Below are 10,392 nucleotides of genomic sequence, written 5' to 3'. Positions count from 1 at the left end.
ACTTATTTTCCCCGCAAGAACGTGTTTCTCCCCCCCCCCCACAGCTTTTTTTCTGTCAAGTTTCTCGTGATGCCGGCATTTCCCGTGGCGGGGAAACGCTCCTTTTCCCCCTTGTCCCTTCGCTCGGTCCCGCTGGCCGGCAGAGGACAGTCACACACAGGCCTGCGTTATCCTGCAGCCTTCGCTCTCTGGTTTCTCGCTTCCTACGCGATATTTTGGGTCCCATCTTTTTGAAAGATGTTGACTCACAACCAAAAGGGATTATGAGATCTGTCTCAAAATCGCGAAATTTTAATCGCTTGTATTTTGCTTTATCTTGAGTAATACGCTTGCTGAAGATTTTCAGATCTCAAGCTATGAGTTAGGAATTTTTTATTTTTTAATTTTTTTAATGAGAGCCGTGCACCGCTACCACACCACCAGTAAAACGCCTCTCCTCTGATTTGGTGGCACGCTGGGCTGGTGGAAATGACTGCAGAGAGCAAAAACTTGACCTCGTGGCCCAGTCTACATTCCAACAGGAGCATGAGTAACAAACAGCTCGAACCATAAAAAGAATGAACTGAAACAAAAACCTGGGAGCAGAGGTAGAAAGCCTGCTTGCCAGCTGCGGGAGAAAGCTGATTAAGCAAGAAAATGTTAAGTCGTTACAGATTGTGCTAGCTAAGCCTTTTTTTTTTTTTTTTGATGCATTGCCTATCTCTGTGGTATCTAAAATTATACCCTAGCCTAGCTGATTGCTCTAAAACAGGAGCAATAATCCAGACATAGGCAACCACTAATTTATGAGCACCGCTGTTACAATGCAGAATACATTGCAGGAACCGTGTTGGAAGAGCTGAGGAGAACATGCTTGCCCTTGGACAAAGTGAAAACCTGGATCTGTCCGAAGGTATAGATGAGACTTAACCTTTTCAACGTGCTCCGCGGAAGGCTCTCAGAGTAATGCCAACACTGCATCTTGCACACAAAGCAGATCCGCATATTTCTAACCTGGTGAAAGCTAGGGAGTAACTCACATTGTTGCTGGGTTACTAGGAAAACATCCGAGGAGAAACAGCATCAGTGAGGCAGGGTGGACAMCAGCAACACCCTGGGAGCGGGGGAAATGTTGTCATCTGATGTTTCAGTGAGTGCCTGAAAAACTGGTGGTGCCGTGTCACTCAAAACTGCAAGGGATTTGGTAGAAGTCTGCATAGTTTTGCTACGAGAGTAACTGCCTCATGAAAAAGTCTGAAAATGTCTACAGTTTTCTGACACATACGTGTGAGCCCTTACTCCAAGTTATTGATCAGCTCATGTCCTGAAGCAGGACGATTTAGATTCCTTTGAATTTTGAACTTAATGTAAACGCAGATGTACCTTTTATCCGTATGTTGGTCTTTTCGTTACAGTTCTTGCCAGACTATGTCCCTTAGTCTCTACAACAGATGATGTATCCCTTCTGTGTCCTGTTGGCTGTTTAATTTAATGTTTTCATTTATAGTCAGGGCTTCGTAGATCCTTGATCTCTTCACTTTCTGTACAGTTCAAAAGAAAATGTATAAATGTCAGAAAGAATATTTCCTTCTCCATTTTTCAGTTGTTGGCTTAATGTAATTGGAACAGAGGACAGAAGGACCATTTAGGACTAGCTTTTAATTCTGGCCCTCCATAATTGCAAGCAACCATTCATTGCTTTGTGCTTACAGATGCAAGCTAGAAGATGCAAATGAAGACCCTGACTTTACAACCATGCCCGCACCATTATGTCCCAGGGTTTGCTACATCAGGCTGCGGCAGCAAAACAACCGCGCTTTGCAAGCAACTGAAAAAGCAACTGAAACAAGCATTATAGTCTTCATTTCTCATGAAAATGCAAGGGTGTTGTAAAGAAACAGTTTATCAGTGGATCAGAAATAAAACCTTAATAAATCTGAGAAGAAAACATCATTTTAAGAGAAAAAGGCATCTCTCGGAAAAAAAAAAGAGAAAACTAGCAGAAAGCATATCAGAACATGTTGTTCACTTCCACTGGAGTAAAAATGCGCTATGAATAGATTCCAGGCACTTTTCAGCTACTCCCACATTTGCTGCTGAACGTATGTCACAACAGCAGCTTTGGCCATGGTGGTGTAATGTATCATGACAGCAAATATATTTGAATTTGGGAGCAGGCTGAGGTGCGGATTCAAACCACTAGGCAATGGCTTCAAGAATAGATGGAGAGAGAGATGGACAGAATCTCATTACATGTTATAATAGGATAGTTCCTATCATCTCTGAGATTTGTGGTTATAGACTTAGTGATTCTCAGAGACATTTAGATGCCCAAATATAAAGTTAGGCATAAAAAGGGATTTTTAAATGCATCTGGGCATACACTGAATTAATGCGCTCCTGGCGCAGTCTCATAACCCCATAGTCCCACCAGCTGCTGATGCCGAGACCTGCACTCCCTTGCTGCTGCCCCACAGACATGGGGGCCACCATCGCCAGAGGTCTGACTTGGTCACTGGCCCCAGATCTGCTTGCTCTGTCTCTCCAGTTGCTGGCACCTAGACTTGACAGCGCTCACACACGGGACAGAGTGGGAGGTTACATGGTAAGATAGTTAAGAAAGGATTTATTACGAAAATAGGGTAGAGTGCAGTGATCAGGCGCAGGGCTCGGTCAGACAGCGTACTGACAGGCACTGCATACGTGCGCTCAGCCCTTTTTATACCCCTCCTCTCTCATCCCCTCTTTGTTCCTTAGAAAGTTTCGCATAGTCCTGCAGGCCGCTCCCTGTGTAAAAAATCATCATGTTCCTCTTGTTTCCTCCTTCTTATCAGTTACAAAGTCCAGGCTGCTCATGCCTGCCAAAGCGACTGAAGGGTTGGCTCCTTGTCTTTGTCTTCCTTACCGCTTGCCTGCCGGGGTTTGTATCTCTGGGTGCCGTGTTTATTGCTTCCCCCTTTGCTTATTGTCCCCTTTGCACTGAAAATGTCCTTGTACTGATAACGTTAATAACACAGATGCTCTTGCATTCCACAAATCCTTACCTATCTGTAGACCCCCTTGCCATAAACAGCATGTAAAACCATGGCCTGTCTGTCTTCCTGCAACCTGAGACAGGAGCTCAAGACATTATTAATCTCAGTGGGAAGATGTCATTAGCCTTGGCATTTAAAAGCTAATAGGAAAAGTGAACAATCAAATTTATCTGTTATATTGTTGAGATGTAGTACCAGGTACAAAATACAAAGATAGAACGAGCCGTGCCAGTGGATGAGTGGTGCCATATGTTAAAGAAAGTATCTTTCAATTACCAGTTAACTGTGTCAACAAGTAAGATAGAGTCTCAGGGGACTGAAATTCCAGAATTAAATAGAAAAAATACACTACTGCACTAACGGTCAGCTAAAACAAGGGTAGTAGCACTTCTAGTGGGAGGAAGGTCAGAGAGTCTGCAGGGCAGGCAACTGATGGGAGACTCCAACAACTCAAATGTAGACCAAAAGAGGAAAAGCAACCCTTGGCTTGGTCCTGAGCAGGGTCATCATATTATTGACAGAGAACCACTCTGTAACAGTAACCATAATATCCTTGGATTCAACATCCTGTGGAACCACCAACAAAAAATCAGCACAGAGGAGTAATATAAAACAAGAGAAATGTATCATTAAAAGGGGGCTAAAAGGAATGTCTGAAAGAGTTAAATCTTCATAGGTGGCATGGAGACTATTTAAAGACATTGTTCTGGAGGCAGAGCAAATGCATACTGCCTATCAATAAAGACCTAAGAATTTCTAAAAGGAAGGCTGTGTGTGTAAAAAGCATGGTAAGAGAGATTTGTAGATGAAGAAGGCATCCTTCAACAAGCAGAAGTTGTATCCCAATTAGAAAAATAGGAAAGGACTGTAAACTCTGATGGGTTAAATACTCCCATAATATAAAACCTAATAAGGCAGCCAGAAAAGGAGGTTAAGGAACAACTTGCAAAAGTTATAAAGACTAATAATAAATCCTGTGAACACATCAGGAGCCGAAAGCCTGCCAGAGAGTTTGACTGGTCTGTCAGGCAAGTAGGTTGTTAAGATGCAGAAGGAACATTTGGAGAAAATGCAGCCGTAAAAGAAAAACTAAATGAATTTTTGCGTTTGTGAATGGCATGGAAGAGCTGGGTAAATTCCAGTAGTGGAACACTTCTCTAAGGGGAATGACTTTTCTCAAGTTAAAGTGTGAGAAGAAAAGATGAGAGAACATGTTAACAAAATGAACAGTAGCAACCTGCCAAGACCAGATGGTGTTCAACCAAGAGTTTTCAAGAAGCTCAAGGATGAAGTAGGTCAAGTACTAACTGCTGACTGTAGCTTCTCACTTAAAACTATCTCAGCACAAGAGCACTGGAAGGTTGCTCACATGACACCAGTTTTTTAAAAGGATTTCAGAGAGAGTTTGGAAACTGTGGACCAGGAAGCCCACATCCTTACTAGACAAATAAGTAGAAACAATGTAAAGAACAGAAGAGAATTAGTCATCACATGGAGAAAATGATATATTAGGGGAAGACAGTATGACTTTTGTAAAGAAAAGTAGTGTCTCACAAATCTATCAGCCTTCCCTGAGAAGTCAGCAAGCATGTGGACAGGGAAAATTCAATTATTACTGATTTCCAAAAGCATTCAACAAGATTCCTCACCAAAGGAACTGATGAAAATAAGCTGCTATGGGTTATGAAAAGGTCTTACATGGACAAATAGCTGTTTAAAAGGAGAAAGACAGTAGGAATAAATCATTGGTTTTAACAGTGGAGTCCCGCAAGGATCTGTGATCTGGTCCATGCTGTTCAATATTGTCATAGAAAAGGACGTGAATAGTGTGGTAACAAAACATGCTGATGATATTAAACTGTTCAGGGCAGGGCAATTTCTGAAGAACTGTGAAAGACTTTATGTTACTAATTGACTCAGTGACAAAATGGCAGGTGAAAATCAAATTAGATAAATATAAAATGATAGCATATGAGAAAAAACAATCATAACTTTACATATATGGTGATGAACTTTGAATTGACCTTTACCACTAAGGAAAAAGATCTTGGGCTTGCAAGAGAAGGTTCTGTGAAAACATCAGCTCAGGGCTCAGCAGTGATCAAAATGCAAATTGAGAACTAGTGGGATTATTACTAGAAATTATTAGGAGAAAAATAGAGACAAAAACAGAAAGCATAATTATGCCACTATATAAATCCATGATGTACCTAAATCTTGAATTCCCTGTGCAGTTCTAGTATCCCCATCTCAGAAATAATATAATAGAACTGGAAAAGGTTCAAAAAATGTATAGACTGATGAGAGATAGCGGAGGGCTTCCAGATGGGGCATAACTAGATTGGGCCTCTTCAGTCTATAAAAGAGATGATTGAGGGGGAAATATGATGGCAGTCTATAAAATCTTCAGTGGTCCAAAAAAGGTACTAGGATTCAAGATTGTTCACCGATTTGCTGGATGCAAGAACTGAGATACATCAAATGAAAGTAGAACATGGAAGGATCAAAACAAACTAAAGGAGATAATTCTTTCCGCAAGCTATAGTTAAGCTATAAAAAGTCTTTGCTTCAGGATATTGTGGATACAAAACCTTCCATGGGTTCAAAAAGCAACTGAAAAATCATCAAAGACTCTCTCTCTAGCTCAGCAAGTTCCTGACTTGCAAGTTGCCAGAGCTGGGAAGGTATTCTGGGGAGAACGTGCTTGCCCTGCTCTTGTACTCCTCCTACTCATACACTATTAGCTGCTGTCAGAAGCTGCTGGGCTAGATGGAGCTTTGATCTGACCTGTTAGTGTTTTTTACATTCTTGCGATTATTTTAGCATTGTCAATCTGATAATATTACTTCCCAATCCCAGCTCACCCAGCTGTTACAATCTCCATGAACGCTTTTAGCTCATTAAATAATTGTATAGGGTTTCGGCACCTCCTTTCTGTCTTTGTCTTCATTCCTTCACCGTTTCTGGTACCTTAGTATCGTTTTTAGACGTGCATGCATTTCTGTCACTGTTCACTGTTTTGAAAAACTATCTTCCCAAAAGCATTAAAAACAAATTAATGCCTGTAGATGTACTGCCTTCTTCACGTTCAGGGGAATTCAAGTGGTCAGTACAATTCTAAATAAGGCCTGTATGGAAAGGGTAGTGTTTTATGTAGTGTGCTGTTCTAGAGGAAAAAAACATTGTATTGCTGGGAAGTCAGTGGTCAAAATGGGTGGATACACAGCAGTCTGCTGTTCTTCAAACACCTATTTTGGCATTGTGTTTTGAAGGGAAACAGTTACAACAGAAATATTCATACTTCCCCGCTCAGCTCATGCAGACAGTCTTAGGACTAATGGGGTAAAGAAGGATTAATACAAATATGTCACTTAAAATGGTGATAGACCAGATACAATTTATTTATATCCTTTTGTATTTCTCCGTTTCCTAGAAGAAAATATTTTCATGCAGTTCATATCATTTTAAAGCAGTCTATTAATAATTGTACAAAACCTAAACAGCAGAGATAGTAATGTATATATTAATAATGCATTTACAGAAAATAAATACTCAATTAAGCAAGCGCATAATGCCACAAAAAATTAGTAATAGAGAGCAAGTATAACCTTAGATCATTTTATGAGATTATAGATGTCTAAGAAAGTTTTTGAAGAGTACATGTAGCAAAGCCATCTGCAAGGAGAAAAACATCCAGCCTGGCTGCCTGGTAGCAGCCAGCTGCCACAAACAGCCGGTTGGAAAGTTCTCTGCGGCTTGGCTAGCCAGAGGGCATACCTCGGCCACACGGCCATCTGTGGACTACCACTCTAGGGAATATTAAATTATATCACATCATCTTGAGCCAGAAGAATGACTTTTCTGACTTCTTTCTTCCCCTTTTTTCTCCACTGCCTCAGACTTCCATAGAAACTTCCAACAGGATGGCATGTTAAAACGTAAACTAAAACCGAAACAGCAAGCTAAAGGAGCAGGTCTGTAATTTCCATAGCAAACTTTCTTTTGAACCTATGTAAATATTACCTTTTCTTTTTGACTCTATAACGTTACTAATTCCTATGCATCTCCTTTAATAATTGTCTTTAAAACCTGATAAAAATCACTGATACTATTGTTCCTTTTTCCTGAATTTTGTTTACACAGATTAATAGATTTCTTCATAGTGAAATGTAAGCACTTGTCTCCTGTTGGCTTAAATCTATCCCTATGTTTTAGATAAGCATGTTTACTTATCATATCTGCTCTAACCTTTAGCATTTTTCTGAGGAGGAGCTGTATAAAGAGTTGTTTCCCAGGAAGCACAACACACTGCGGTCCACACAACTTCTACCCCATTCTTTATCGGTTAAGCAAACTCTCAGATCACCTTGTCTACTATTTTATAGATAAGCTACCTTGTGCATATATTTAAATGAGATATATTAGGATCCTAGGAAAAGTCAGACTGGAAGGGACCTCAGGAGATCTCTAATCCGATCTCCTGCTCAAAGCAGGGTCAGCTATGAGGTCAGACCAGGTTGCTCAGGGTTTGATTCAGTCACGGCTTGAAAACCTCTAAGGATGGAGTCTGCATTACCTCCCTGACCAACCTGCTCCGCTGCTTGACAGTCATCATGTTGAAAAAGTGTTTCTGTATATACAGCCTGAATCTCTCTTGTTTCAATTGATGCCCAGTATCTCTTGTCCTCCCACCATGCACCACAGTGAAGAGCCTGGCTCCATCTTCTTGGTGACATCCCTGTAGGTATTGGGGGCTGCTAGCAGATCCTCCCCAAAGCTGTCCCATGTCCAGGCTGAACAAGCCCAGTTCCCTCAGCCTCTCCTCATGGGGCATGTGCTGCATCCCCAGCCATCTCAGTAGCCCTCTGCTGAAGTCTAAGTGCTGAGCAGAGGGGTATGATCACTCCCCTTGCTGGCTGTAATCCTGGTAACGCAGCCCAGGGTGCTTTCTGGCCTTCATTGCTGCCAGGGCATGCTGCTGGCTCATGCGCAGCTTGCTGTCTACCAAGACCCCAGATCCTTTTCAGCACAACTGCTTCCCAACCAGTCAGTCCCCAGCCTGTATCATTGCCAGAGGTTCTTCCTGCCCGGGTGCAGGGCTTTGCAGTTGTGCTTGTTGAATTTCTTAAGGTTTCTGTTAGCCCATTCCTCCAGCCTGTGTAGGTCCTTCTGAAGGCAGCTCAGCCCTCAAGTATGACTGGTCCTCCCAGTTTGGTGTCCTCTGCAAATTTGATGAGAGGGCACTCTGTCGCCTCTTTCAGATCATGGATAAAGATGTTAAGAAAACCACGACAACAAAGTGTTGTAATCTTCCCAGCAGCTTTGCCTGAGGTAAACCAGATGTGCAAAGAATAAAATACTGTGAAAAGGCAGGGGCTAGCAAGGCTGTGACTGGAAGAACTCTCCTGTCTCTCCCCCTCTGCAGCCTCCAAGAGCATCAATAAACTTCCTTCTGTGTTACCTAGGCTTAAATTCAGGACAAATGAGAGAGCTATGGGTAAAAAATGTACTTTGGGTGAGCAGCAGACTGACAACCCATTATAAGTAAGGCTCAGCTGAAGCAGAGAGAGTAAGTGGATAAAATAGAGAACTGTAATAAGAATAGAGCCACTAGGCAGAAATTGCAAGTTAGGCTGATGTAAAGGTAGACGATGTAAAGATTCTGTGTAAGGGTAGACTGCTTATTAACTCATGCTCTGCTCTGTTCAGGTCCTGAAAGGAATTCTCTTCAGGTGGTGGTAGTGTCTGGGAAACGGAGCAGACACCTAAGCTGCTCATCACTTTATTGTGTGCATTCCCAGCAGTGGTTTTACTTAATGTGAAGTTGTAGGTTAGCTCTGTCATCCTAACAGGGCAGCAAGACTACAGCTGCTGAGCTACATTCCCATCTGTAGGGCACAGCTCAGCTGCATTGAGGCTGAAGTTGGAAATTTTGCTCTGGAAGGAAGGGAATGTTAGTTTATAGGAAACATTGAATGGTGATCCTTGACGCTGAGTAACCAACCAAACGTGGCCACACATTTCTGTTTTTATTGCAGTGTGTTCTATTTTCTACAGTTTTTATGAGTCCAGAGGAGCAATGAGGAGGAGGAAAGAGGTGATTTAGAGTTGCCTGAAGAACACAAGAGCAATTACCGTAACCCATCAAGGCTTTTCACAGCTGAAGAAAGCATGAGGAGCGTATTTTGACAGTGTGCCATAGCCAGACAGTGGCCTGCTTTGTGTTACTTTGTGAATAAATAGTGCATGGCCGTGTCATGAGTTTATACAGGTTTTTCAGAATCTGCTGAGGATCTATCATTTAAGAGTTTTGTTTTGCTTTTCTGAACTGTATAGCAAATTAAAAAAGAAGGCTGTCCACAATACACGGTTTTATCGTGCCATAATAGGAAACAGAGTAAGACAAACCAGTTAAAATCCCTGAAAAGGAACAGGCAAGATGGAGACTGTGCAAGGGACAGGCCAGGGCTGAAGTAGTCAAACAGTCCCTTTTTCATGCTGTGGAGCTATATTACTGCTTGCTGGTGCCAGAAGGGGGAAAGATGCAGACTCTTGGAGGAAAGGATTATCCACATTGCATTATGCAGTTCTGACAAGTCTCACATCCTGGGCATGAAAATCCCACAGTTGATCTCCCCTCTCCTAAAATGAGGTTTTTGTTCTCATAAATTTGCCCCAGCAACCTTCCCACTCCATGTCTGTGCTCTTCTGCCCCTGAATGAAGTCCAGCAGGACAACCTGATCCTTGGCCTTGGGACCTGCCAAGCATGAGGTCTCTGTGCCTCTGACTGCCGGCATGTGGTCAGACATACCCAACACCTGACCCCCTTCACCACAGCACCTTCTGAACAGGTCCAAAGCATCTTTCTTTCTTTCTTTCTTTCTTTCTTTCTTTCTTTCTTTCTTTCTTTTCCCCCACTGTCAGGATCAGGTATTCTTTCAAAACAGGCCAAAGTCACTGCTAAATCAGATACATGGATTCAAGAGCTCATGAAGAAAAGCGCTTCCTACCACTATTTTGCTGTAGATCTGTGTAAATATTACAATAAGGGCCAGTAAAGGGTAGGGTATGCCCTAATAACACAGAGTAAAGACGCAGGAGTATGAATTCAGACCAGAGAGGTCCCCTGCTTTGGTTGTTAGTCTCACCTGCAAGCCTCTTCACTGCAGTAAGACCACCAACACTTCCTGCATAATGCTGTGGAAAATGTCTTACCTTGGCAGGTAAAATAAAGAGAAATAAATCTGCTCTTCCTACAGATGTACAGATATTGAATCATGCTTGCTTGCTAATATCACTGAAGTTGTGCCAGAGAACAAAAGAGAAGTCTGGGCCAAGAGAAATCAACTCTGAAAACACAGAAGGGCATTATTTGCC

Source organism: Apteryx rowi, unplaced genomic scaffold, assembly GCF_003343035.1.
Source record: "Apteryx rowi isolate R43461 unplaced genomic scaffold, aptRow1 scaffold_22, whole genome shotgun sequence".
Taxonomy (NCBI): Eukaryota; Metazoa; Chordata; class Aves; order Apterygiformes; family Apterygidae; genus Apteryx; species Apteryx rowi.
This window is presented reverse-complemented; position numbering follows the sequence as displayed.